At 26.9% G+C, this 27,582-nt stretch overlaps 2 long non-coding RNA genes across 2 annotated transcripts in view; one reads left to right on the top strand and one right to left on the bottom strand.

Moving 5' to 3' along the window:
- LOC139426192 (uncharacterized) overlaps positions 1 to 20,014 on the top strand; it is a 29,659-nt gene extending 9,645 nt beyond the window's left edge. Inside the window, exon 2 of the long non-coding RNA XR_011637386.1 lies at positions 19,222 to 20,014. This is a non-coding gene — a long non-coding RNA (uncharacterized lncRNA). The remainder of the gene's footprint in view (positions 1 to 19,221) is intronic.
- The window catches only part of LOC122269178 (uncharacterized), a 40,414-nt gene continuing 32,150 nt past the window's right edge, over positions 19,319 to 27,582 (bottom strand). The window contains exons 4-5 of the long non-coding RNA XR_006225029.2: positions 22,808 to 22,882; positions 19,319 to 19,458 (exon numbers count right to left, since the gene is read on the bottom strand). This is a non-coding gene — a long non-coding RNA (uncharacterized lncRNA). The remainder of the gene's footprint in view (positions 19,459 to 22,807; positions 22,883 to 27,582) is intronic.

Raw genomic sequence — 27,582 nt, 5'->3', positions numbered from 1 at the left:
AAGTTTTGAAAATACCTTGATTTAGCACTCAAATCAATTTTCTTCATTTTAAACGTTCAGTTCAGTTTTCAAAAATCTATAAATGAAAGGCATGTATAGTATTACAAGACAAGCGTAATCTATTTTATTTAAAAGAACAGTAGTTATATAACTGACAAGTCATTTATTCAAAACTAATAAGTGCATAAGTCTTTTTGTGAATTTTTTTGAAAAAATATCTAGAAAAGATTTATAAAGAGCTTTTTTTTGCATTTTCTTACAAAATTTTTCTCCATCATCAACAGTCTATCAAAAATAATCGAAAATTTTATTATAATCTAAAATGGCAATAAGAGAAGTCATGGTTTTGTTTTGAATAAAAACAAATTTGTTTTTAAATTATTATGCATTAATTTGTTTCAGTCAGTAACAAAAATTTCTTTAAAGAAAAAAAAATCAATATATGGTTAAGTCAAGCCTTAAAAAATGAGTTCTTCTCTAAACCATGGAGAATGGTGAATAGGTTAATAGAAGAAAATGTTAAGTAACATTTTAAAAAACCCTCAAGTTTCATAACAGGTCAAAAACATATTACGGTTTCTTGTATTATGTATTAATTTATCTTTATTTGGCAGAGTTTTAATTAGGACAGATTTTTTTCAATAAAATCCTTTACTGTCATTTAAAAACAGATTTTATATTATTTACTGTCATTTACAAATGCTTTCTCCAAGTTGGCTGACGCTTTATTGTATAATTCCACTTAACTCTTATATAATTTAGTATTACTTAAAATATACTTTCATTAATCTTTAACACTATCACTAAAAATTCTTCAACTAAGCTAATATTAGATTTTATTTCTAACATAATTTTCTACTAAGCTAACATAAGCTCTTGTAAAATATTCTTTCTCTAAACTTCCTTATGATTGATGAAACCACTTAACATGTACTTCCACTAAGCTTTTATATTATTTAATAACATTAAATATTTATTTAAACTATGGTTTTATAACATTTTCTATTACTTAAATTATGCTTTCACTTAGCTTTCATAGCATGCATTGCCATTTAGCATATATACTTTTACTTAGTTTTCAAATTTAACTATTTGAGATTTAGAACACTAGAAGCATTAAAAAGTGCAGGGAATCTACCTATTAAAAAATAGAAATTTTTTTTTACAAAAATGAATTCCCTACTTCTATTTAATTCATTATTTTCATTGGAACCATTGTTTCATTCCACTGTTCACGTAACTATGAACGAATTCAAGAAATTCTTCAAATGCGAGCACAAGTTTGTGCCATGGATGGCACAAATCGAAGAGAAAACTATCGAACATTCCTTTAACTGCGTTAAGAGAAAAATTCCATCGATATTTCCCAACCGACAGAGCATAATGAAAAATCGGGGAAGGGGGGAAGCCAATTCAATTTTCACCCTTTTCACATTCTTCTTCAGTCATGGAGAGAGGCAAGATTTAATCCGAATACTTTTGGGGTAATACTTCCTTGCTCACCTTTCCCAGAATTCCACTGAAAGCTCACTCCATTCTATCACTGGATATTTCACTTTTCTTACCAACTTAAAACTTCAATTTTAATTTTGGAAAACTTTAACAAAAATAAAAGTTTCAGTACAATGGTTATCATGATAAACTGTTAACTGCAAACCGAATTAAGCTAAGCTAAATTTAATTCCATGCAAAAATAAATAAATAAGTAAAATAAAAAGTAAAAAAATTTTTAACAAAAAATTCACATCAATTGAAATAATTGTGGAACAGTTTTATTCTCTTTATTTTTTTTTCTTTTACTTAGAACAGATTATTTCTAAAAATTGAAAATTTAAATAAATTTAGAGCTTAACATTTATTTTAAAAACTATGTTTAATTTGTTATTTTCCAAAAAAATAATAGTTAAAAGCAAGTATTCCATATAGTAATAATAATAATGTTTCAATTTTCTTTCCAATTTCACATATGGTTTCAAGAAGATACAATAAATGTGCCTTAAATTGCATGTAGTTCTTGTTAATTTCATAGAAAAAGCAAATAATATTGTTTCAAGATGAACTTTTTTATGTATTTTTCACATACCTTAATATACTTTACTTTTTCAAAAACATTACATTATATATTACAGGAAAGCATTCATGATCAATTAATACTAATGTAGTCACTAAAGGAATTAATTATTTATACCGCTTTGTGGAAATAAAATTCATTCCTTTAATGTGACATGTTGCTCAATGCTAGTTTCAAAATTCGGTAGCTGGTCCTAAATAGCATATTTAGAAGTAAATAGCATATTTAAAAGCATATCAAATACTGCCAAGATGTTCAGGAATCATGACAATAATGACATGAGTCATTATGTCCATGACACCTAAATAATAATTACTTGACCAAGAATGTCATAGATAGTCTTAGTTCTTACTATTTATGCTCAATTTTCACCTCCAATGTAATGTTCCAATGGTCACAACCAATGCACCAAGAATGTATCTCTCAGTTTTAAAAAACAAAATTAAGCGTTTTCCTTTATATTATTGGAGTTAAAACATTTAATAAGATAACTGGTTTATACGTAATTTACTACCTAAATAACAGTCAACTAAATGAATTAAAGTACATTTAGTTGATTGACTGTTAGTAATTCGAGTTTTTTTAAAAAAAAGTTGAATTTTTTCATGGATATTGTTTTTACGCAAATATAATGTGTATAATGTTGCTTCACAAATTAAGCAAGCAGCTAACACTAGGAAAAACTAATTTAAAATAGATATCTCATATATTCTTTGCGAAATTACTTAATTTGGAAATAAAAAATCTTTTCTGGAAGTCTTATAAAATTTAGAATGAAGAAGATTAAAATTTCGAAAAGGATTTTCCCATTTTACTTAAAATACAACTTCAATTCAACTCTTCGATTATCGATTATCTCCAGAATAACTGATCATACTTTGTTGAAATTTAGTACGAACATGTGTTGATAAATTAAGAGTGCAAATGAAATAAACATTCAAGAGTTCGAAAACACTAACGCTTGTCTGAGTAGGAAGATATTGAACATTGGTTACAGTACAAGTCAAGATTTTAATAGAGATATGGTCTCCTATAATAGATGTAATAATTGTAATATTCTCCTATTACAGAAATTCACACCGTAGTTTCATGCTCGAAATGATGCCGTCCCATTCTTTAATTTGCTTTACTTAAGGACCCTGAATCTTGGGTGAAAGCGAGTCGCATTCGTTGTCCAATTTAACCGTTTAATCCATCCAGCAGATATCCTTATTTACCATAAAATTATCGACCAGATGAGCTCTGTCTGGACGCTCGTTGTTGTCAACTTTCAATTACTGAAGTAAGGACAAATTATGTGTCTGAAAAAGCGATCATAAGGCTCCAAGATTACCAATTTATCTTATAGATATCCTAATTTACCATAAAATTATCGACCAGATGAGCTCTGTCTGGAGGCTCGTTGTTGTCAACTTTCAATTACTGAAGCAAGGACAAATAATGTGTCTGAAAAAGCGATCATAAGGCTCCAAACCTTCAACCTTATACTTCTCACCAGTCAGAGTGCCTCTTTTACAAACATAGAAGATAGACGGTCCCATTTTATGATTATTGTCTATATAATGAAACGTCAATTGCTATATTGGTCGAATTTTTTGAACAGGTCAGGTAACGGATCATACTTTTACCATTACTTGATCTGGTTTTACGGTGAACTACTCGCCTGGTTTATACTTTTATGTTGGGAAACTGCTTAGTTTCCAATTTATGCGAAAAACAGCAACGAACTATAATGGCAGCAAAAGTTTTGATGGTATAAAAAAAAATTTTATGTTGGTGATCCACACACCCGACTTTGTACCGATAGTAATAAGACATGGTCAAAGGTATAAGGATCAGATCTTTTGAGTCTAATGATAAACTTTTCAGATGTACTCTTGGCCTTTATTTCATTTGAAAAGAATACAATGAGCGTAGACGTAGATCTCACCTGAATAATCATTTTCTCTAAACTTAAGGCATTTGTCAGATAGCTTATCCAAATCGATGGCATATTCTTAATTTCATAGGAGTGCTCAGCGAAGGGCATTTTTAGCTCATTTAAGGAGAAAATCATTAAAATTGTAGACAACAGGTTCGTGTGGCTCCTGAATTCCCGGAAAATTAAATTATTTGTCAGATGGATTATCAAGATAACTCTCCTGACCGTACTTTCTTAGAACTTATGTGGGACATTCAGCGATGGACGATTTCAACTAAACTAAGAAAACTGTCCAGGCCCTGAATACAGCATTGCCTAACAACAGGGGCCGATTGCTACGGAAACTTTTAAACTGCATTAAACAGTTTTAATTTTGAAAATGAATCAGAAGGGACCATAGCCTCTATTATCCCTTTTTTTCATTCGATTCTGTAACTACTGTTATATAGCTTTTGATTCCGATGTTTGATGGCAACGTGTCCGAATTCAAATTTTTAATTGGTTATTTTATTCGTATTTTATGGTCATATGTTCCTACCACTTTTTAACTGCGCAGTAACTCTGGTAATGACACAAAAGAACGAATTTTTGTTGCATTTATACAACTATTTGATCTTGCCTGATTCGGGAAAAGGAACTTAAAATCTGAAGTATTAGTTTTACTCCCTAAGAATCAGAATTTTTAAAATAACATTTTCAGTATATATTTTTTGTCAAAGTGTACAGGTTTAAAAACATTATATATATAACAGGGTGTTTAGTAGATGTTACGATAAACTTCTAGGGGAGTTAGGACTCGTCCTCAGGTTCAAAATTGTATAGGAACCCATGCCTGGAAATCTCATTAGACGCGGCTAAGGACTCTTCCCTATTTTGAGCTGTTCAGACGCACACAAAGAAATAATTCTTAAAGGGAAAGGGCTCCTAGCTGCGTATGGTGACATTTCCCGACTTGGGTTCCTATGCAATTTTAATCCTGATGACGAGTCCTAACTGCTATAGAAGTTTGTCACAACTTTTATGAGAGCCCCGTTTATATAAAAGTTCTTAAGCTTTGAAATTTCGATTAAAAATGGACTAAAGATGTCCTTTAAGGAAATCTGTAACTTGAAGAAAGAGATCAATTGAAGATTTGAAATCCGACTTGAAATTATCCAAGACCCATTAAAAAAGTTCATGCAAAAGGAAAAAAATGTTCCCTAGTATAGTCAACCAAATTTGAAAATCCCTGTAGCTTTGAACTCCTATGTATTTTTGCAAATCGGAAATAATAAAAAAATGTTTCTTTGAATTTAGCCACAGAAGACGATTTTTCAGAATTCGATAGAAAACATTTACAAATAATGAATTGTAAACTGTAAATTTTGTCGTAAACGCATTTTGCTTTTGTAAAACGCATTTTATCTTTCGAGTTATATAAGATTAAATTATCTGGCTCGTTAATACAAAAGGTTTCACTTCAAATTTTGTGAATCTAATATGTGATACTTAAACTTATGAAAAAGATTTTCACGATAGAAATATACCAGGGATTAAGGTTTGAAAGCACTCCGTCAAAGAATTTAGTTTGTGTCAAATACTTGTATTACACAATTATAAGGTTTAATTCGAATAAGTTAATTTGTTTATTCAATTTTAACTCATTTAGATTGTAGCAAAATATTCATATTTCTATTGTAAATGTAGAATTATTATGGCTCAACTTTGAAATGATTTTTCAACGAGTTATCTGCTTCAAAACGTAAAAGAGTTACTTTTATTCATAAAAGCAAAAGCTATATTATCTTTCAGCTTAAATGGAAGCATTATTTTAATTTCAGCCCCAAGTTTAGATTACAGCAAATAATTTATATTTATATTGCCTCGTATTATGATTTAATGTTCAACCAATTTTTCAAAGAGTGCATCCAAGTCAAAATTTCTGATTTTTTTCCATTGATGTACCAACATAAACTTGATACTAACCATCAATAATTCCATCAAGAAACATTATATTTTTTGATGGTAACCATCATACGTCACCATCACCTCAATGTAGGAATTCGGACTGATTTATGATGGTCCAACAAAAGAAAAGCAACTTCCGTTGATGGTTTGTTTATGTTGAACCATCACGAATTTGCATCGTAGAATCTTAGAAATCAAATGTTGGAACGATCATGAACAATCTCCATCTCAATATAATAATTTGGACTGATTTATGATGGTCCAACATTTAAAAAAAAAAAATTTCTGATGGCTTCCTGAGAACCAACAATAATTCCCGTTAAACTATCATGGAAATGCATAGTTGGAACCATCACGGATCATCATGGATTGTTGGTCCATGCAAATCAAATTTATCTTGATGGTTAACGATTACAGTATCATTTTCCATCATTCCAAGATGGAAGTTTGTTGGTTTATCCAAAACCATGAGCAAGTAATGGAAAATGTTGGATGATGGTAACCATCAAATGATGTTGGAACATCATAAATCGAACTGAAACCAACGAAAACCATCAAAATTTTTTGATGTCCCATCAAAAATTTTTGATGGTTTTGTTGGTATCAAGAATTTTGACTTGGGTAGGCATATATAATGCCTAAAACGAGTAAGAGGTTCTTTTATCCTTTAACGAAACTGATTCACGACTTCTTAGAACAGAAATTGATTGAACTATTTTCTTTTAATCTTTGTTTCGTCAATTTAATACCATTCCACGTAAAGTACAGAACCATATTACCTTAAATTAGCATCCAAATGTTGAATTCTTCTACACGAGGAAATTTTCTCTATCAACATGCTAGAAATTTTACTGCCTTTCAATTGAATTCTGTACAGTAGCTTATGTTGCCAAGTTTCGAAAACTCTTAAACATTTATTTCATATTTTTAAACTCTTATCATGTCCCCCCCCCAGACTCTACCATATTCAGCATACTGTGGATTAAGCAAGCCCTGGAACTAAATAAACTTTCGGGTCATGTATCAACTTTAGATAAATGTGTCATTTTTCCTCTTTTTTGTAACAATGGCATGCATCATCCTTTATATCTCCCAAAAAGGTTCTTCCCCTCCCCCTATTCTATGTGTATAAAAAGCCCTCCAACCGATGTTCATAAGTTCTATTGTTCCATTCTATCTCAAAACCTCCCCTATTCTGTCTCTCAGCTCTTTGTTGCCATAGTTACGGGATTTTGAATGTCTCTTCAATTTATTATTAAGCAACTAAAGCACTGCATCAGCTTTTCTGTATTGTTTGTTTAGTAATCAAAAATATTTTTTCTTTTCATTTTGGAAGATTTTTTGCTATCAGTTCCATTTTGAACCTATCAACAAAAATTAATGTAATTAATTTGTTATTAAACAGCGTTTTAACTATTGAGCAGATTTTATTATGAAATTTTAAATTCCTTAAAACAGTATTTCGAAAATTATAATTTTGAAAAGCTTGGTTTTAAAAAATGATGCATTTCTAAATGTATAAATGACACCTAACAAAAAGTAAGCCTGTCACAAAATTTTTATTTATGTTTAACAATTTTATAATGTTCTAAATAGTTACTCTAAATCTATTAAGCATAATCCTATCGTTCACGAGGCTCCTTTCTATTTGGTTCGAAAACCAGTAAAAATATTTTCTAGTTTGCTGCTATGCAGATAATTATATGTTAAAAATATCAAATTAACCTGTTTTACATTGAATGATAGATAGAAAAATATAAGGCAATTTACGTTTTTTTATTAAAATTTGAGACAAAACTTTGCTACAAAATAATTTGTTCTCTTACTCTAATTAGATCTTCAAAAATATCAAGATTTTTTTCGTTTTGTCACACTATGGTCAATCCTTTGGAGTCTTCTCTACTCTCAGTCGTCAAAAGTATTTTAGTGATTTTTCACTCATTTAACTTATAATACGTAACTGTTCGAGATAATCCAATTCAATGGAGATCATTAAAAAAATCACAGAAGTGGTGTAAAAAGTTATTCATTGTATGAATTCAACAACAAATACAATGTGACCTAGTGTGACAGATTTAATGTAAATAAATATTTATTCGAAGGAAATTTTGAAAAAAATATATAATGATTAGTTTAAAGATTACAGAAAGAAATTTTTACCACTTCAATATTTAACAAAATTATTAAAGAGCCCTTAAGCAGTTTTAAAATTGCTTTAAATTTCTAAAGCTAGCCTTGCTCTATTGTGATTTAATATTAATATATAAATAATACTTTACCTAGTTATTTATTTTCTTTAAAAAAAATTATATATTTGAAATTCTTTACTTTGTGGTAGTATTGTTAACTGATCCAAATTTTAACTCTTTAGAGGCTGTTCCTAAATGATAGAAATAGAAATAATAATATTGATATAATAGAAATAGTGTTAATAGCGTTTAAAATGAAATATATATAAAATATTAAAAGTTCCTTTCAGAAAACTTCAAACTAAACTTTATACATGAATTATTTTTCAAAAAGAAAATGTCCCACTTGGCTAGAATAATTATTAAATTACATTAAAATTTAGGATCTACAGCCAAAAGCTGGCGTTTAATTTATATAATAGTGAGGTGCTTTTTTTTTCAGCACTGTACTAAATTCTGGTAAAAAATACCGGCACTCAAGATGTCAGTACATTTTACCATAAAACCCATTTTCACCGTAAAATTTTACAGGGCAAAAAATATGATTTACTATGTTTTTAGAAGCACTATATACTTAAAAATCACTGAATCTCAGTAATTAAATAAGAATTATTGTAATAATTACTTTTTAAAATCTTACGATAAAAATTGATTTGAATTGATAGAAATATATTTTATGGAAACTGCACTTAGGATGGCAGTTTTTTTTACTGTGAATAAATCCAAAATTTTTTATAATGCTGTTTTTTTTTCTTCTTTTAACGAGTTCCTAGTTTAGTATAATTTTGAACTCAGAAACTTTAATAAGTTCGTTAAGTTTGCTTTATTCCATTGCTTTCCTTGTTAATATGAACTAGAATCACTGAATCTGTACACAACATTAAAATTACCAAAACAATGCGTTCAGACATTCAAATGAACTTATTCAATTGATTAAAACAACTTTGATGATTCATTTTGCCAACTACTTGAACAAAAAGCTTAAAAACTAAATGTTTCAATATTATGGAGAGAAGAAATCGCAGCAGGTGCAATTTTCATTTCACGGCTTTCTCGAATTGAGTCATCATGAAACGCACGTTTGTGAATCATCACGCAGCACCCACAATTATCGCAAACTTATTCCAAGGTCTTGAAAATACTTAACCTTCAAAATGCATGGACCAGTTTTTTTAGTTGGTTTCGAGGTTATAAATTCGTTCCACTTTAGAGTACATCGATGATAGTGGAAACATTTTATCCACATAAAAGTCTAACCTTATCTACTCTAATACTGCACTTAAGATATTTGCAGCCATTATCTACTTTCTTTTCTTTCTGTTAGAGAAAAAAAAATTCTACTAGAACATAGTTGCTACGTTTAATTGATTTAAAAGAAAATAAATTAAGAAAGCAGTATATGGATTTTGAAATTAGATCTGGACAATATGTTTTATGGGACATTCTAATGTTACGTAAGCAAATTTTAGAGAAAAAATTTAGAATCCTCTATATATGCAGTAAGATGGTTAGATGTTACTGTATAATATTGATATCTAGAAAAAAAACGGACAGCAAAATTTTACTTCATTTTTAATCAGGTATTAAATTACATCATTTCCTTGTTCATGTTGAACCATAGTATTGCGCAATCAAGTTTAAAAAGTGAAATAAAATTGTTCAATTTTGCGTCACATTAACGAAGCAGCAAATCTGAACGATATTCTTGTTCAATACGCGACACTAATTATGACAGAGGTTCTACTTTAATAGCACACAAACTTTTGGAAAATGGTGCCACTGAATTAAATAACTAGGTTTCAAATGTAGCGACGTTGTAAAATATTGTTATGTCGATTAAAAAACAATTTTGAATGAAGCGTGACTGAATTTGTTATTTTTCTTTAATTTAAAAATAATGGGATAATTATTATAAATTATTAGAGGGAGAAATTACTTAAAAAGGCTGACATTCTTCTTAAAATAAAATGTAGCATTTCTCAATATAAATGTTTTTAACCTTTTTCACATGCTTTTTAAATAAATCCTTGAATACATTGATAACTGGAGCATGTTTTTTTCTCTCTCTCTCTTTTTTTTTTTAAGCTGTTTTAAATTTGTAGAAAAAGTTAAATTATCTTTGTTAAAATTTAGATGTTTTGTCAAAGTTTATTTAAAATTTTAAAACGTGCGTTGATAAGGTTTTTTAAACAAAGGCCTGTGTCAAAGGTTGAGAACATCTTACATCTTGTGTGTAAGAAGTGCCCAAAAAATCTTCCTCTATACTTAGTTAAAAAAAAATTCTGTAAATAAACTAGTTTTATTTTTAATATCTTTTTAATAAAGCCAGTTGTGTAAATAAAAGTGATTTTTCTAAATGGTTTAATCTTAAATAAAAGCTTCACATTGAATTTTGTTAAAATTAATAATCATTGTTGATTTTTTAAGATAAGGCATTGGGAAAGTGTATTGAGTTATTAGAAGAAGTCACTGATTTCTTTCTCCTTTTATCAACTATTGCATCATTAAAAATTTAATTGAGAATAATTCAAAATAGAATATTTAAAACTTATGCTTGTATTTTTCAGTGTATTTAACATTCTTTTCAATCTGAATTATTTGATTTTTTTATTATAAACTATTTGTAACAGATGTAAAAAGAATAAAAAAAACACGTCATTGTGTATGCGCAAGCATTCTTTACGATTTACAAAAACTAATTGCTCTACTTAAGTAATCCTCATTTTTCTTTTTCTTTTTTTTTTGGGGGGGGGGATATAAGCAAAATTTATAATATTCTTGAAAAAAAAATTTATTTGATAATACTAAATACGAAATTTATTTACAACAAGATTTTTTCTGGTACATTTCGATAACATTGTGACGGTGAAAAAGTGAGTAGAATAATCACGTGGAAAAAAAAATTTTCGTGAAAAATTGTCACGTGACAATTTTTTTAAAAATACATTAGAAAATAAGAACTAACTATTGTCATATAAATGTGAAAATATTCAACAACACGCAAGGACATGCTATTATTTGACATAAGAATGTATTTTTTTTTTTTCAAAAAAAAGAAGAGGCCCTATTTCTAGAATAATTTCTGTTCACAAAAACATATACGAAACTGGTTTAAAAGTTACAATTTGCTAGAACAATTGTAGTAAATTATTCTTGATACTCTATTTTTCAAATTACTTTAAAACTAAACTGTAGACGATCTTAAAAACTCAAGCATTGTAGTATGACAAATTTTATTGCATAACAGGAGAAAAGCAGTGAAAAACACTATTATTATGCTAATTACACTAATTATGCAAAATTGTAATCTAGTATGAAATTTTAATAATGTAACTAATTACTTTTTAAAAAATTGTTTTTAAAACAACGTTTAACAGTACAATCTAATATGGCTGATATGATATGAGTAAGTAATATAACTGAGTTTGAATATGCACTGTTTTTATGAAGATTTCAAGCTACATGTTTGGACAGAATTGAAGAAAAATAAGTAAAAAGTTTTACGAAACCATTATATATCATATGAATAGTTTTCAAAACTAAATTTCTATAACTCACTTATAACTAAAATTATTTAGGGCAACGTCTAAATAAAAAAATAAAAAAACGGGAGCCTCTTCGCTACTTTTACTCGTGCATGTGAAGTATTTGTGACTGCGTTTCTTTAAATATTTTCGATACAATAGCAAAAACAGATCAGAAGAATAAAAATCATACATAATGCATTTATTATGTGTTAAAATTTAACATTATTACACATTCGTAACTATCAACATAAAATATATATGATAAAATTTACAACATTAACTTATCACAAATAGCTTAATTAAGCTCTTTTTAGTAATACTGACCATATATCTAAATAAGCATACTACTAACTCATAACTGGATATTTGTTTTCGAAACATATATGAAATTCATTTTATATTCATAACTGTACAGAAGACATTGTAAAAGAGAAGTTGTAAACAGTTTATATTNACTAGAATCACTGAATCTGTACACAACATTAAAATTACCAAAACAATGCGTTCAGACATTCAAATGAACTTATTCAATTGATTAAAACAACTTTGATGATTCGTTTTGCCAACTACTTGAACAAAAAGCTTAAAAACTAAATGTTTCAATATTATGGAGAGAAGAAATCGCAGCAGGTGCAATTTTCATTTCACGGCTTTCTCGAATTGAGTCATCATGAAACGCACGTTTGTGAATCATCACGCAGCACCCACAATTATCGCAAACTTATTCCAAGGTCTTGAAAATACTTAACCTTCAAAATGCATGGACCAGTTTTTTTAGTTGGTTTCGAGGTTATAAATTCGTTCCACTTTAGAGTACATCGATGATAGTGGAAACATTTTATCCACATAAAAGTCTAACCTTATCTACTCTAATACTGCACTTAAGATATTTGCAGCCACTATCTACTTTCTTTTCTGTTAGTGAAAAAAAAATTCTACTAGAATATAGTTGCTACGTTTAATTGATTTAAAATAAAATAAATTAAAAAAGCAGTATATGGAATTTGAAATTAGATCTGGACAATATGCTTTATGGGACGTTCTAACTTTACACAAGCACATTTTGGAGAAAAAAAAATTTAAAATCTTCCATTTTTGCAGTAAGATGGTTAGATGTTACTCTTTAATATTGATATCTTGAAAAAAACGTGCAGCAAAATTTTACTTCATTTTTAATCAGTTATTAAATTACATCATTTCCTCGTTCAAGTTGAACCATAGTATTGCGCAATCAAGTTTACGAAGTGAAATAAAATTGTTCAATTTTGTGTTATATCTGAAGGATATTTTGGTTCAATACGCGACACTAATTATGACAGAGGTTCTACTTTAATAGCACACAAACTTTTGGAAAATGGTGCCACTGAATTAAATAACTAGGTTTCAAATGTGGCGATGTTGTAAAATATTATGTTGATTAAAAGAACAATTTGAATGAAGCGTAACTAAATTTGTAATTCTTCTTCAATTTAAAAATAATGGGATAATTATTACAAATTATTATGGGGAGAAATTACTTAAAAAGGCTGACATTCTTTTTGAAATAAAATAAAACATTTCTCAATATAAATGTTTTTCACCTCTTTCACATGCTTTTTAAACAAATTCTTGAATACATTGATAATCGAAACATGTTTTTTTTTTTTTTTTTTTTTTTTTAAACTGATTCAAATTTGTGGAAAAAGTTAAATGGTCTTCGTTAAAATTTAAATGTTTTGTCAAAGTTTATTAAAAATTTTAAAACATGCGTTGATAAAGTTTTTTAAACAATTTACAAATTATTTTTAGACTAGAAGTGCCCAAAAAATCTTCCTCTATACTTAGTTAAAAAAAATTTCTGTAAATAAGCTAGATTTATTTTTATTATTTTTTAATAAAGCCAGTTGTGCAAATGAAAGGGATTTTTCTAAACGGATCATTCTTAAATTAAAGCTTCACATTGAATTTTATTAAAATTAATAATCATTGTTGATTTTTTAAGTTAAGGTACTGTGAAAGTGTATTGAGTTATTAGAAGAAGTTACTGGTTTCTTTCTTTTTTATCAATTATCGTATCACAAAAAATTTAGTTGAGAATGATTCAAAATGGAATACTTAAAACTTATGCTTGTATTTTTCAGTGTATTTAACGTTCTTTTCAATATGAATTATTTGATTTTTTTCATTATAAATTATTTGTGACAGATATAAAAAGAATCAGAAACACACGTCATTGTGTATGCGTAAGCATTTTTCACGATTTAAAAAAACTAATTGCTCTACTTAAGTAAACCTCATTTTTCTTTTTTTTGGGGGGGGGGGGGAATTTAAGCAAAATTTATAATATTCCTGGAAAAAAAATATTTTTGATAATACTAAGTACGAAATTTATTTACAACAAAAATTTTCCTGGTACATTTCGATAACATTGTGACGATGAAATGTGAGTATAATAATCACGTGAAAAAAATGACAATTTTTTTTAAAAATACATTAGAAAATAAGAAATAACTGTCATAATATTGTGAAAATATTCAACAACATGCAAGGACATGCTATTATTTGACATAAGATTGTTTTCTTTTTTTTAAAAAAAAAGGAAGAGGCCCTTTTTCTAGAATAACTTCTGTCCACAAAAACATATGCCTAACTCATTTAAAAGATACAATTTGCTAGAATAATTATAGTAAATTATTCTTGATACTCTATTTTTCAAATTACTCAAGCATTGTAGTATGACAAATTGTATTGCAAAACAGGAGACAAACAGTAAAAAACACTATTATTATGCAAATTACACTAATTATGCAAAAGTGTAATCGAGTATGAAATTTCAATAATGTAACTAATTCCTTTAAAAAAAAATTGTTTCTAAAACAACGTTAAACAATATGACTAATATGATATGATATGATTAACAATATGGCTAATATGATACGATATGATACTGGTATGACTGATATGATATGAGTAAGTAATATAACTGAGTTCGAATATGCACTGCTTTTATGAAGATTTCAAGTTACATGTTTGGACAGAATTAAAGAAAAATAAGTAAAAAGTTTTACTAAACCATTATATATCATATGAATAGTTTTCAAAACTAAATTTCTATAACTCACTTATAACTAAAAATATTTAGGGCAGCGTCTAAATAAAAAAATAAAAAAACGGGAGCCTCTTCGCTACTTTAACTCGTGCATGTGAAGTATTTGTGACTGCGTTTCTTTGAATATTTTCGATACAATAGCAAAAACAGATCAGAAGAATAAAAATCATACATAATGCATTTATTATGTGTTAAAATTTAACATTATTACACATTCGTAACTATCAGTATAAAATATATATAATAAAATTTACAACATTAACTTATCACAAACAGTTTAATTAAGCTCTTTTTAGTAATACTGACCAAATATCTAAATAAACATACAACTAACTCACAACTGGATGTTTGTTTTCGAAACATGCATGAAATTCATTATATATTCATAACTATACAGAAGACAAATTGTAAAAGAGAAGCTGTAAACAGTTGATATTTATAAAACACTTCTATATCATTTATTTCTTTTATGTTAAAATAATCAACTTCCTCATTTTTTTTCCTTTGAGAGAAATTACCTTATTTAGTAGCGTAAATGCTGAATTATATGGTGAATTTAAGACAAAATTTTTCACAAAAATAATAATTATAATGAAAAATTTATTAATGCAATAAAGTATTCTAACACGCGGAAAAATGCATATTAATTTTAAATCGAACGTTGATTCTAAAAACAATATTCTCATAAGCAAAATAAATCAATATGCGTGAAGGATAGGTTTTTATTTCAACGTTGCCATGCTTTAAATTAAATTTAGAACTATGTAAATTTTGAAATTTTAAAATATTAATTATAATCAATACAACTAAATGAACTGAAAAACCATAGCATTTTTATTAATTACTATGTCTCGATTTAAGTCATCACCTCCGACTGAAATAATATCTTGTTATTAATAATATTCGTTGTAAAATACACACCGTAAAATTTCCAGGATAATAAAAGTAGCAAATTTGGGACAAAAAATTTTAACCAAATTTTTTTTCCCAACTGAAAATGTTTTTCGAAATTAAACAAGAGATTTTTTTAGTTAAATTGAATTGTTACTTTATAAATAAAAAAAATGACATTTTTGAACAAATGTGCCAATAATTAGAATACAATTATATTTTTAAGAAAAATAATATTTTTAAAAAAAGCTTGTTTGAAGCATATTTTTATCATAAAAAAAACTTAAACTTTAAATTAGAAAACATTTACTTTAAAATACTTAGTAAACAAAACTTAAGACCGAAAAGCACATGCGAATACTTTTATGAAAGGATTACGTTGCATTATATCGATGAATTTATTCAGGAAATTATAAGTAAGAAATGTCTATACATACAAACATTTCCTTAAATATTGGAATTTTGAGAAAAGTATAATAATAACTGGGATATTTGTCTTTGAAATCTTGATAAGCAAGCGCATATAACATTTGAATTCGCTAAATATCACATCAACGACTTTATCAATATAACAACGACTCAACTATAACAACGACTTTATCAATCAACGAATGGCATGTTAAAAAGTGCATCAAACAACATTACACCTTGTTTTAATCTTTATAACATGAATCATTTAATATAAATGCATTTTCAAATATATTTTTTCATTAACAAAGAAACTTTCGCTAATGTAAGGTACTTTAAGATATTATTTTTAAACCATGCAATTTATTCCAGCTTTGACTGTTATCACTCAAAAGTAAACATCAAATTGAATAAAACATACATAATAAAAAATATAATAACGTTACACTAAGATACTGAATGAAATAAAAATAACATAAATTGGACAACATAATAATTTGAGTAACTAATCAAATTTTACTTGTAAAAAAAATAATTTCATGTATTTTAATAGGTATTTAAAATTATTTACCAAGCAAACAAAAATAATTATAATAAAGCAATAAATTCATCTTTAGTTGTAACAGGAAGTTTAAGCAAATATTTTATTACCGTTAATTGTTTTAAACGTAAAAAGTATGCATCATCATACATTATTTAGAATCTCTAATGTTAAAATTAAGGTTCGTTAAGTTCTTATTATTGAAAATATTTAAATAAAAAATTTTTTTAAATGATTAAAGCTTCAGCAACTGTGGTATAATTGCTTTTAACTGCAGCGTTTTTCAACTTATATTTCGCTATAATAATCGCAATAGTTCTAATAAAATGTTAAACTTAAAATTATTAAATATCTACAGCATTTTATTAAACTAAATTTTTATTAAATTAAATTTTTTTCAACTGTGAATCTAAACAAAAAAACATTAAAATGTTGCAAACACCTTTATTTGTAAACGTTGTATTAAGTCACTCAAAAATCAACAATTACTACTTACTATTTAATACTTACGCATTTAATTTTTCTAATATTAATCCAAATTTTAATCGAATTTTTGTCACATTTTCCGTTTTCAAAATAAAGAAGCTACTGTTCAATACTAAACACTAATCTAGACGTTAAAAACATCCGTATTTCTTGAGTGATAAGTCACTCTTCAATAAAGTCATTCAGAATTGACAATAGGGGGTTGGCAAGTGTCATCCCCAGAACACCTTCCCTGATAGGCCATCTTTCAAGATTACCCTTCATATCTTTAGGCTACTGGTCAAAGGATTCCTCTCCGAAATGGCCGAAAACGACCATTACAGTAATGGTCGTTAAATGTTATGAATGACACATTAGCGTCTCTTTTTCCCACTTTACAGAAATCGTTGGAAATTTGATGTTATTTTTCACAATTATTATTCGCCCATAAGTTATAGTAAAATAAAAGATGGTTTGAATTGGGAATTAAATTTATGTTGACAAGGTCTCATAGTTTTATTAAAACGCTAAAAATATGCGTTAATACAATTTATTTCAGAAAAATACGTGAATTTTTTTTAAATTTCAGAGAAAATATGATATGATTAAATAATAATAATAGATAGATGAATATGTATCAAGGATAAACAATCAAGGATTTGTTGATATGATAGTGCAAACGCAACGATAATTGTCCCTACATAAAGTTATAATAATTTAATTTTTAATTTTTTAAGGTATTCTATTGCTCGAACTAAAGCAGATCTCTTAAGAGTTGTTTTCTAACAATTAAAGGTTTGCTAAAACTAGGATATATTTTCAAAAAATAAATTTTCTAATTAAATGAGAATTACTTCCTCAGATATATTTTTTTACTTGATTTAATTTCGAAGTTAAACAACCCTATAAATAATTAATAAAATATTAAATTTAAATTTATTTATATATTTACGGTTTAAATTTATTGTATGCTAAACTGAATAAGGTACGTGACAATTCAAGTTACTGCATCGTTTGAAATAAATCATTTTTAGAAACAAAATATTAGCTGAGTGATTATTATAGGATCATGAATTTGTTAGTTTTTTTGATAATTAAGAATTTATGATAAAATCATACAACTGCAGAGATAATTGTCCAAAAATACATATTTTTTAAAAATTAAATACAAAACTAAATAAATTGGTAACTTGCATAAACATGTTATTGTTCCAAAATTTCCTTTTTGGCCTCTTTAATTAATTCTCTAAAATCTGTATATCCATATTCCATTGAAATACGTAACAGTATTAAATGGCCGTACGTTGCAGATTAAAAACAAATTTTAAAATACGTCTCCCTTAAACTAACGATAGATTATATTAGGTGCAGTTTTTCTCTCTAGAATAAATGTATAATTATGATAGATTGCTATGGAAAATTGGATAAATGGATAATTGGACTATGGATTAAATAAAATGTTTAAACTGAGGTTTCACGAAATACTCAAAAAGTTAAAGTCTTAAGAACTTCCTTAAAGAGCTATTTATTAAGTATGTGATCGAATTTTTTCTTAGCAAAATTTATTAGTTTAAAACATACGCTAAGTGTCCTAAAATATGCAGTCACAAATTTCCAGCATTTTTTTTTGGGGGGGGGGGATACGAAGATATTTAAAAAGAGCTTAAATGGATGACTCTGCTAATGCTATTAGTTTTTATATGACTACTAAATTTTTTTCTTGTAATTCCCAAGTATACTTTGCTCTATTATATTTTAGTTGTTTTTGAAAGCTGCATTGTCCTGTTTTCCTTCTTTCTTTTTTTGAAAAAAACTTTAAGAGATATTTTTATAAACTTTAAGAGAGCATGCATAGATATTTAATAAAATGTTTCAGTTATTTATTTTGAAAAAATGATGTATGTTTCATATCTAAAATAATATTAATGTTCCTGTTGAGCAAGTAATAATTAATACACGAAATAGCTTCGATTTATAGTAAACACATATTTTCTAAAATAATTCATGAAAATATAAAACAAATAAATTATTGACATAGAAACCTTTTTCAATTAGTAAAATCTATAACATTAAAGTCTAAACGTTAAAGTGATTAAAGTCTATAACGTAAATCATAACATCATATATGTCTTAAATGTCAAGTTTGAATCAACTTCAATTTTTTTATTCACAGGTCTTCTTCACTTCGCTTCATTTTTCACTAAAAATAGTAATTTCTTGAAATCGATGAAACAGCAGACAAGCAAAAGTTGGAGTGGAAGGGGAGTTATTTAATGACGTCACCAGAGACTCCCCCGAATGAGAAATCGATGTTCTGTAATTAAATTTCGTGTCGGGCTCAGGTGTGGTGGCAACATACGAACACAGACTTGACGAACGACTAACTCAACTCCATGTTCCAAGATGGCTGCTGTCAAAAAAAGATGAAGAAAAATATTATAGTTGCACGTGTGAAAAATCTCTTAAGCATTCGTACATACAACACACAAAGAGGAAAAAAAATGAAGAAACGAAAGAATATATATATTCTTTTTTATGCTGGTATTTTATTTCCAGAACAAAATTAGCTTACTAGGCTGCCTGATGAGTTCAGGAACGCAGGGGAAATTTATGGTTCCCTGGACGTAACACTCCCTTAATTAAGGCGAAGTGATCTCCACTTTTCGTACTTTTTCTTTCTTTTTCACGTCCATTAGAGATCGATAAGATATCCTCCATCAACATATAGCTAATTGTTCCTATCAAAGGTGCCTTTCATGGTTAATGAAAAAAAAGTTTCTCTGTTAATTAAAACACGATTGTGGCTTTCTTTTCTTACTTCACTAATTAGAATTTTAGACACAGTATGGAGCGTGATGAGAATTAATTGATAAAGCTTATAATAAATATTTTCTAATCGAAAACTAATACTAGCATAAAAATATCTCCAAAGAAATGTAATTATAATAAAAATTCTAAGTTGATTTTATAGCATGCATTGATTTTCCTCCGTTTTGAATAGTATAGACTATTAAATATGTAATTGAACGTTTTTTAAATAATTAGAAACACTTTGTTCGAACTAAATTATCAGTTTTTAAAAACTTAGCTTGCTTAATTCTCACTTTATTCGACATTTTTAATTGAAACAGAGATTTCTTATCAGAAAATGGATTTGCTTCTTTATTTAAGAGGAATTATAACAAATCACTACGTGTAATAATCATAATTCAACTGAATGACATTTGAAAAATTTTTTAACGACCATGGGATCTGAAATCTTAATTTGAATTTAAATAATGTAAGATTCATCGGAATTATGTTTTCTAAATCTACACGATGTTCATGTTGCAAAGCCAATGATTTTTTCCCCTCACTGCAATTACGCTTCATTTTTATATAAGTTCTACTAGGGTTTAAGAAGCTCTGGTCCCATCATAAATATTAGAAAGGGTCGTGCAAAAGAAAAGGTAAGTATGCAATATTTATGCACTATTACAATATGTACTGAAAAATATTCCATATAAATTTATGATATAGACAATATAGAGTATCAGCCCTTTGGGTGCATCTTCCGTAGAAACCATTTTACTGTAAAATCAATTATTACCATAAAATATTGAACAGTAATTTTTACTGTAATATTTATTTAGAGTGATTCAGTGACTTTACGGTAATTATGATAGTAAATGGCAATTTAAGGTAATTATTACAGAAAATATGACATATCAGAATTTTTGTTCTGTAAGATGTTCCGGTAAAGCATTAATTTATGGTACTTTTGATCCGAAACTTTTTACCGAGTTGGTATGCTTAGAATGATGTCGTATTGCGATTTATATATACAATCAAAAATTTGATCAGTTGCAGTTTCATTCTATGTAATTTTTATTATTATCAAAATATTTTTTATACGTTTAAAATTGATCGTTCTAAAATTTTTTATCATCCAAACATTTATAAAAAACATATATTTTTCCGACATTGTCGATTTACGATTGAAAAATATATATATAACTCAAGTTTTTGTAGCAAACATTTTATGAATATTACACCATTGCATCTGGAAGTGTCTCCACATTTATCATGAACAAAACTGAGATAAAAATCCATTCATTTATCTAAAAATTTGTTTAAAAATCAATTTATCTAAAAATCAGTTAGACTGTTTCGTATTTTTTAATCTAGTTAAAATTAACACCCTGTTTAATTAGCTTCGACCTTTTTACTTATAAATATTTCCTGAAAATTTTTTAATGCTTGTTTTTAAATTAATATTCCTGTAACATCATAATTTAATTTTTATCCAAAAAATTAAAAATAGAAAAATTTAACACAGTTGGGTTTTTTTTTCTAATTTTACACGATGCAAAAATAAAAAAAGAAAAGGAAACTGAAGAAAAAGCAACGAACTAAAAATCCCCAGATTTTTTTCTTCATAAAAAAAGGCGTAAAAATAAAGAAAACTGCAATGCAACTGCGTCCTAATTTAATGTAATCGAATTTGTATCAGGATATGATTAAATGTATTCGATTTAAATTAATTATTATGCAATAAAAAGTATTTTAAAATTAATTATTATGCGAGAATAAATTCGCAGTTTATGGAAAAGAACTTTTTATATTTTTCAACTGTATGAATAGGATTTTTAGAACACCTAAAAGTTTTCTAAATTCCTTACGCTTTCATCATTGGGATATAATAGTCTTATCTAAATAATACTTTTTAATAAAAATTTAAATATATCTTTAATTATACAACCATTAAATATATCCACTTCGATAATCGGAATAAAAAAAGTCTCTATATGAAGCAGCCCAGAAAAATTTGAATGGAATCCAACAGATATGCAATAGCGTACTCAACGTAACATAAAACTATACTCAAAAGAAACAGTTATATTAACTATGTATAAAATTACAGCTTTGAAATGCCAAATTTATAATATTAATTGATAAAACTTGATTAAAAACTAACAATTCACTTTTCAACTCTTCACGAAACTTGGTTTAAAACGTTCTCTTTTTATTTTCTACGACTTAAATTTTCTTCGCACATGAAAAAATTTATAATTGGGCTAAAATAATATAAAATATTTTTTTTTTATAATCATTTTTGAATTTTTAGTTAATATCCTTTATTGGACTCAACAACTCACCAACAAAGGCAGCAAAACCGAGAAAACAAGAACTGAGCCCGAATTAAGCCTAACTTCAATTTGACTGTAACTAAATGTTATTTTAAAAATTAATTGATATACAACAATTAAATTGAATTTTACGGAAAAGAACTTTTTACATTTCTTGCTTTTTAACTAAATAATAAGTTCTCTTAAGAAGAACTTAAATTTTTTTAAATTGTAACAACTATTCCTCTTGTGTAACAGAATAACGTACAAAAATATAATTTCCAGGTAACTATTCACTTTACTCTTTCTTCCAAATACATTTTAATTTTTTCTTTATTCTAATGTACTTTAATAATACCTTTAATTTTAATAATACTTTTAATTTTCTTTGATTTCTATTTTTGGAAATAGTTTTTTATTACATTTATCCAGTTTAATAGCAAATAATGCAGAAAGACAAAAATACGAAAAATAAGCATATATGGTAGAAATTGACGCTAAAATGAAAACGAAGAAAAATAAAAATTTTCAAAACCATTTAAATAGTGAATTTTGTTTAATGAGAACTACTAGCTATGTGTAAGGGCAAAGTCAAGACATATGTCGAACTATTTCACTATACAAAGAAAAATATCGTTCCGTCAGACATACCATATTGGTTTCTTTAACGTATATTCTCTACAGCAATCAAATCTGGAAGGGCTGAAATATATTCCCTTTCTCTATCTGCAAGTGAAGAAAAAAAAATTATTATTGTAAATAAATTAAAAAAAGCTTAACAAAAACTATTGAATTAAGATCATTGTTAAAGAATTACGTTCCTATTATGATTGTACACTGAGAAAAAAAGTATGATCAAAACTACCAGAATATGATAAAATTTATCATGTTTCTCACTCCGTGGGAACACTAAAAAGCTTGGTAATTTTTACCCAAGCTCTTTGCTAATAAAAAATAATAAAAAAAAATAATAATAAAGCAATAAATATAAAGAATAGAATATGGTTTTATAATAATGCTATAAAATTTGGTAAATATTGTAAAATTTGATAATTTTATTATGATACCTTAAAGAGCCTGGCATAAATTCCATTTACTTTTCAGCTTTGTATTTCTCTTTAACGTGTGGTAATAAGTACTATAATTTTTAGAACAAGAATTTCCGTTAAACCATTACCATATGAACAGAAAAATTGCAAATTAACTGTTTAAATGCCGTAAATTTTTGATTTTATCGACCAAAATTATGCTTTTTCTTTCTTTTTATTACTAGAAATGTTATTACCATAACAGAGTGGTAATTTTACCAGATTTTTTTTCCCTCCGTTTAGTTATTATAATTGTTATTATAAATGTGGAATATCAAAGTAAAATTCGTAAAATAGTTCTATGTGCTAGGCAGAAATTGCATTTACTCAAATTTATCATTGCAGAAATTTATTAAAATATGAAAAGTTTCGGTAGATTTTAATTTTAAAGTATTTCATAATGTTAATATTCTAAAACAATAAAAATGTTCGTATTATATTCTAGGCTGATTAGTAAAGATATGATATTTTACGGAAATAGTCAGATAACACGAAGATAATATAACAATTTAAAATGAAACAAATTGACTTGAAGAATTGTTCCATATGTTAGTTACAAATAAAACAGTTTTGGTTAATTTTTTGGTAAAGCTAATTCTTCCATCAAAATTGAGATGATTATTACTTATCATGCTACACATGTATCTTTATTTATTTATTATTCACAAATTATAGGTAATAAATTTTTTTATAATAATAATTATGGATTATTCCTTTTCTTGCATCTTTACGCGTATCTTTATTTTATTAATCATAAAAAACCTAATAATAATACAATTAACTAAAAAGAAGTAATTTTACTACTTATTTAAATTTCTTTCGGCTTTTTATGAGTAAATAGAAATTCTATCAGAACTTAAGAGCGTTTTAAGTGAATTGAGTTAATAACTATCAATAAATTAATGAAAACGCTTATTTGAGTTAAGAATGATATGAATCATCATGGAAATTCAGAAAGTGTGTATTCATCCTTAAAATATTTCACGCTCATATTATATTAATACAAATGCTCTGAAAGAGATGATAAAATAATTATTTATAACTGAAAGGCCATTTAAGAGAGCTAATAATTTCTTAAAAGGCATGCTTATCTGGGTTTAATATGAGAATTATGTGTTTATTTACATCATAAATGTTGAAAGCATGCGCTCATCTATAAAGTGCAACGTAAATAGATTACGTTAACACAAATTATATTTAATCAGAGATAAAGTTATTATTTTGTAAGTAAACACTTTCAATGAATTCTACTGGCAAAATAATGATAATTCAATACGCATTTTTGCATTTTAGGTGATGAATTATTAGTTAATGTTAAATGGTTGTAGAATTATTGATGAAATAATAAAGTGTTAAAATCATCATTATTTTTTTTAACTAGAGAAAAATTTAAATTAATTAAGTGCAAATAAACTAAATAAAATGCAAATAAAACTCGGAAATAAAAGTACTTATTGATTAACCTTAATAAATTAATTAATCTATTAAGGTTAATCAATAAGTAGTTTTATTTGCCAGTAAAAATGACAGGCATGCCAAACCTACGGCTCTTGGGCAAAAGTGGCCGACAAAGCTTTTTATCTTAGCTTTTGAACTATTATAGATTAGTAAAAATATAAAAGAGAAAAAAAAACGGAAAACTTTTTAGTTGAGCTCTGTAACAGTATGTTACTGCACATATACTTACTGTTACAGATTTACAGTTACTTACTGTTAGGGAATAGTTACTGCACAGTAACTTATTGTTACAGAATAACTTCACAGTCTTTCTCAAAGGATCAGAATGTGACTTTTTCGTTATGAAAGCTTGGCTTGTGCATTACAATTAAATATAATTTAATTGCTAAAAAATTTGTGCAAATAAATTTTAAAAAAAGAGAAAAAGTTCCATATGCTTGTTGATAAGTTCAATAAAAACAAAGTTATGATTTCAAAATTTCATTATCAATCATCACATTTACTTAATAATATATTAGCAAATTTTGGTTTTTAAATAACATTTAACTGTTAGGACAAAATTAATTTATGTTACCCTTATTTTTTTCTCTTTTGCATTCCTTTAAGTTCACCGTAATTTGTTTTATAATCTAATAAGTACATTAGTTCAAATTTATTTACATTATTTTTATTATCTGCATGTAGAGCGAAAGATAAATTATACAGTTCGTAAAATAAAAAACGGACCAACTTGGATCTAAGGATCGGATCTTCACGTTCTAGGACTCATTCTTAATTCTTCGAGAGGCTAACTTTAAATATGCAAATTAATAAGTGCAGACGATATTTTAAGTTGCGAAATCAGATTCTAATAAGTACTTTCTAAATAAATATACCTTTTTTTTTCCAACGGATTAGGATTTTTAACCCCAAAAAAATACGGGTTTGTCGCAATCTGAGAAATATGGTAATCATAGTTTGGACCCTTTAATGCTAATTTGATTTTTTGCGACTTTTTCAAGAAATTATTCGGTGAATTGAAAAATATTATTATTTTAATACCAGGAAATTATAGGAGTTAGCAAATTAGCTACGAATAAAAGTTTAATTATAATAAAAGCTGTATAAGTATTAAAAATGAAATTATTTATATACTTTTTATGATAGGAATAAAAAGTGCACTTTTTCCTCTCTAAATTTTTAATATTTAATTATTAATAGAATTATTCTGGATTGTTAATTTTGAAATCCCATTTAGGTATAGATGAAATAATTTCTTTCTACATGCGAGTATCCCTTTAACATTGAATAAAATAATTGTTCTTGATTAATAAATACTAATTAAACCGAACAAATTCACAAATAGATAAATTTATTAAACTGAAACCGGTCATAAGTTAACAATGAAATATTTCAAACACTTATTTGTTCTAAATGGGAATTATGAAAACACATTTAGGAATTAATTATAAATACATATTATTTGTTTAATGTCATATATATATACACACAAAAGGTGCATTCGTGTTTAAGTGAATAATATAATTATTCTTGATTAATATATTAAATGTACTTATTTAAAACAAAAACCTATAAAATGAATAACAAAATAGTTTTATTAGAACTAAAAACGAGCTTTATAAAACTAGTTAACTGAATTAATTCCCACCCTTACTTGTATTGAAAAAAAGTTTTTAAATCACATTTAGGAATGAATTATATACTTTGTTTTATGTTATAAATACACAAAGTGAGCATTCATCTGTAGCAGATTACACTAACGATTATTATCTGAAAACTACATTCGCTTTGCTTTTTCCGCTGCAATCTTTGTATTTTACTGTACTTTAAACACCTTAAAATGTCCAATAAATAACATAAAAAATAAAATAAAAAGGCCAAAAGCGATCTGTTATTCTAAGATTTATCGTCTGCTTTTCCGCTGTTTTTCCGAAAAAGCGCATGGCAACGCATACGCAAGCAGGGAGCACATTATATATTCAGTGCATACATCAAGGATGGTGCACCCCAATTTCTCCCTCCTAAGCCTAGGCTTCTATTCCCTTCGAGCGTCCCTTTTCTCCCTCACCCTCCATGTTTTGAGAAGACGAATGACGCCCCACAGATGCGCCATCTTTTCGGAGGTGAAAGAGATTAGAATCTCTCCGTAGGCAGTTCCACTTTTTCCATAGGGTTGCTGGATTAATTAAACAAGCACTTTATTTATTTATTTATTTTTCTCTTATCTTTTCGCCTCGAATCTTGGATTTATCTCGCCAAAGTACCAATTTAAAACAGTTAATAAATTAATATTTTGTGAGATAAGCAGTGCAGATAGTAGCGGAGAAAAAACAGTTATGAATGCTCATCTGTAATTAAGAATACACATCATGCTAATGATTAACATTTAATTTTTTGCTTTAAAATATGTAAATTTGTAATTTTTAGATATATTTTTAAGTTTTTTAATATATTCTGCTGCTGGACCACATACAAGTATATAAAAAAAATTACAAATCACATGTAATACACTTTAAAAAACTTACAAATACTTAAATGTTATGCAATTATTATGATGTATATTGTTATGTAATGTTATGCAATACAATTATTACAGAAATGTGTTTAAAAATAATATGCAAAATTACAATTTTTATTTTTCTTCGTTTTCATTTAAGCGTCTATTTCTATTATATTTGTGTAATATGCAAAATATTATTCTGACATTAAGCATTCTACCAAAAATTTTCAAATGTGATTATTTTCAAACAAAAAGTATAAGTGAGTTGTGAAATTTCAAAAATTCGTTGTGAAAGGAAAGGAATTTGGGGAAGTTTGACATTAATATAATTTTTGTTACGAAATGCTACTAAAACTGTGTATACTTTTATGAAAGGTAAT

Source organism: Parasteatoda tepidariorum, chromosome 8 (genome assembly GCF_043381705.1).
Source record: "Parasteatoda tepidariorum isolate YZ-2023 chromosome 8, CAS_Ptep_4.0, whole genome shotgun sequence".
In the NCBI taxonomy this organism is placed as follows: Eukaryota; Metazoa; Arthropoda; class Arachnida; order Araneae; family Theridiidae; genus Parasteatoda; species Parasteatoda tepidariorum.
Note: the sequence above shows the minus strand (reverse complement) of the source record. Positions and strands in the feature narration are given on the sequence as shown.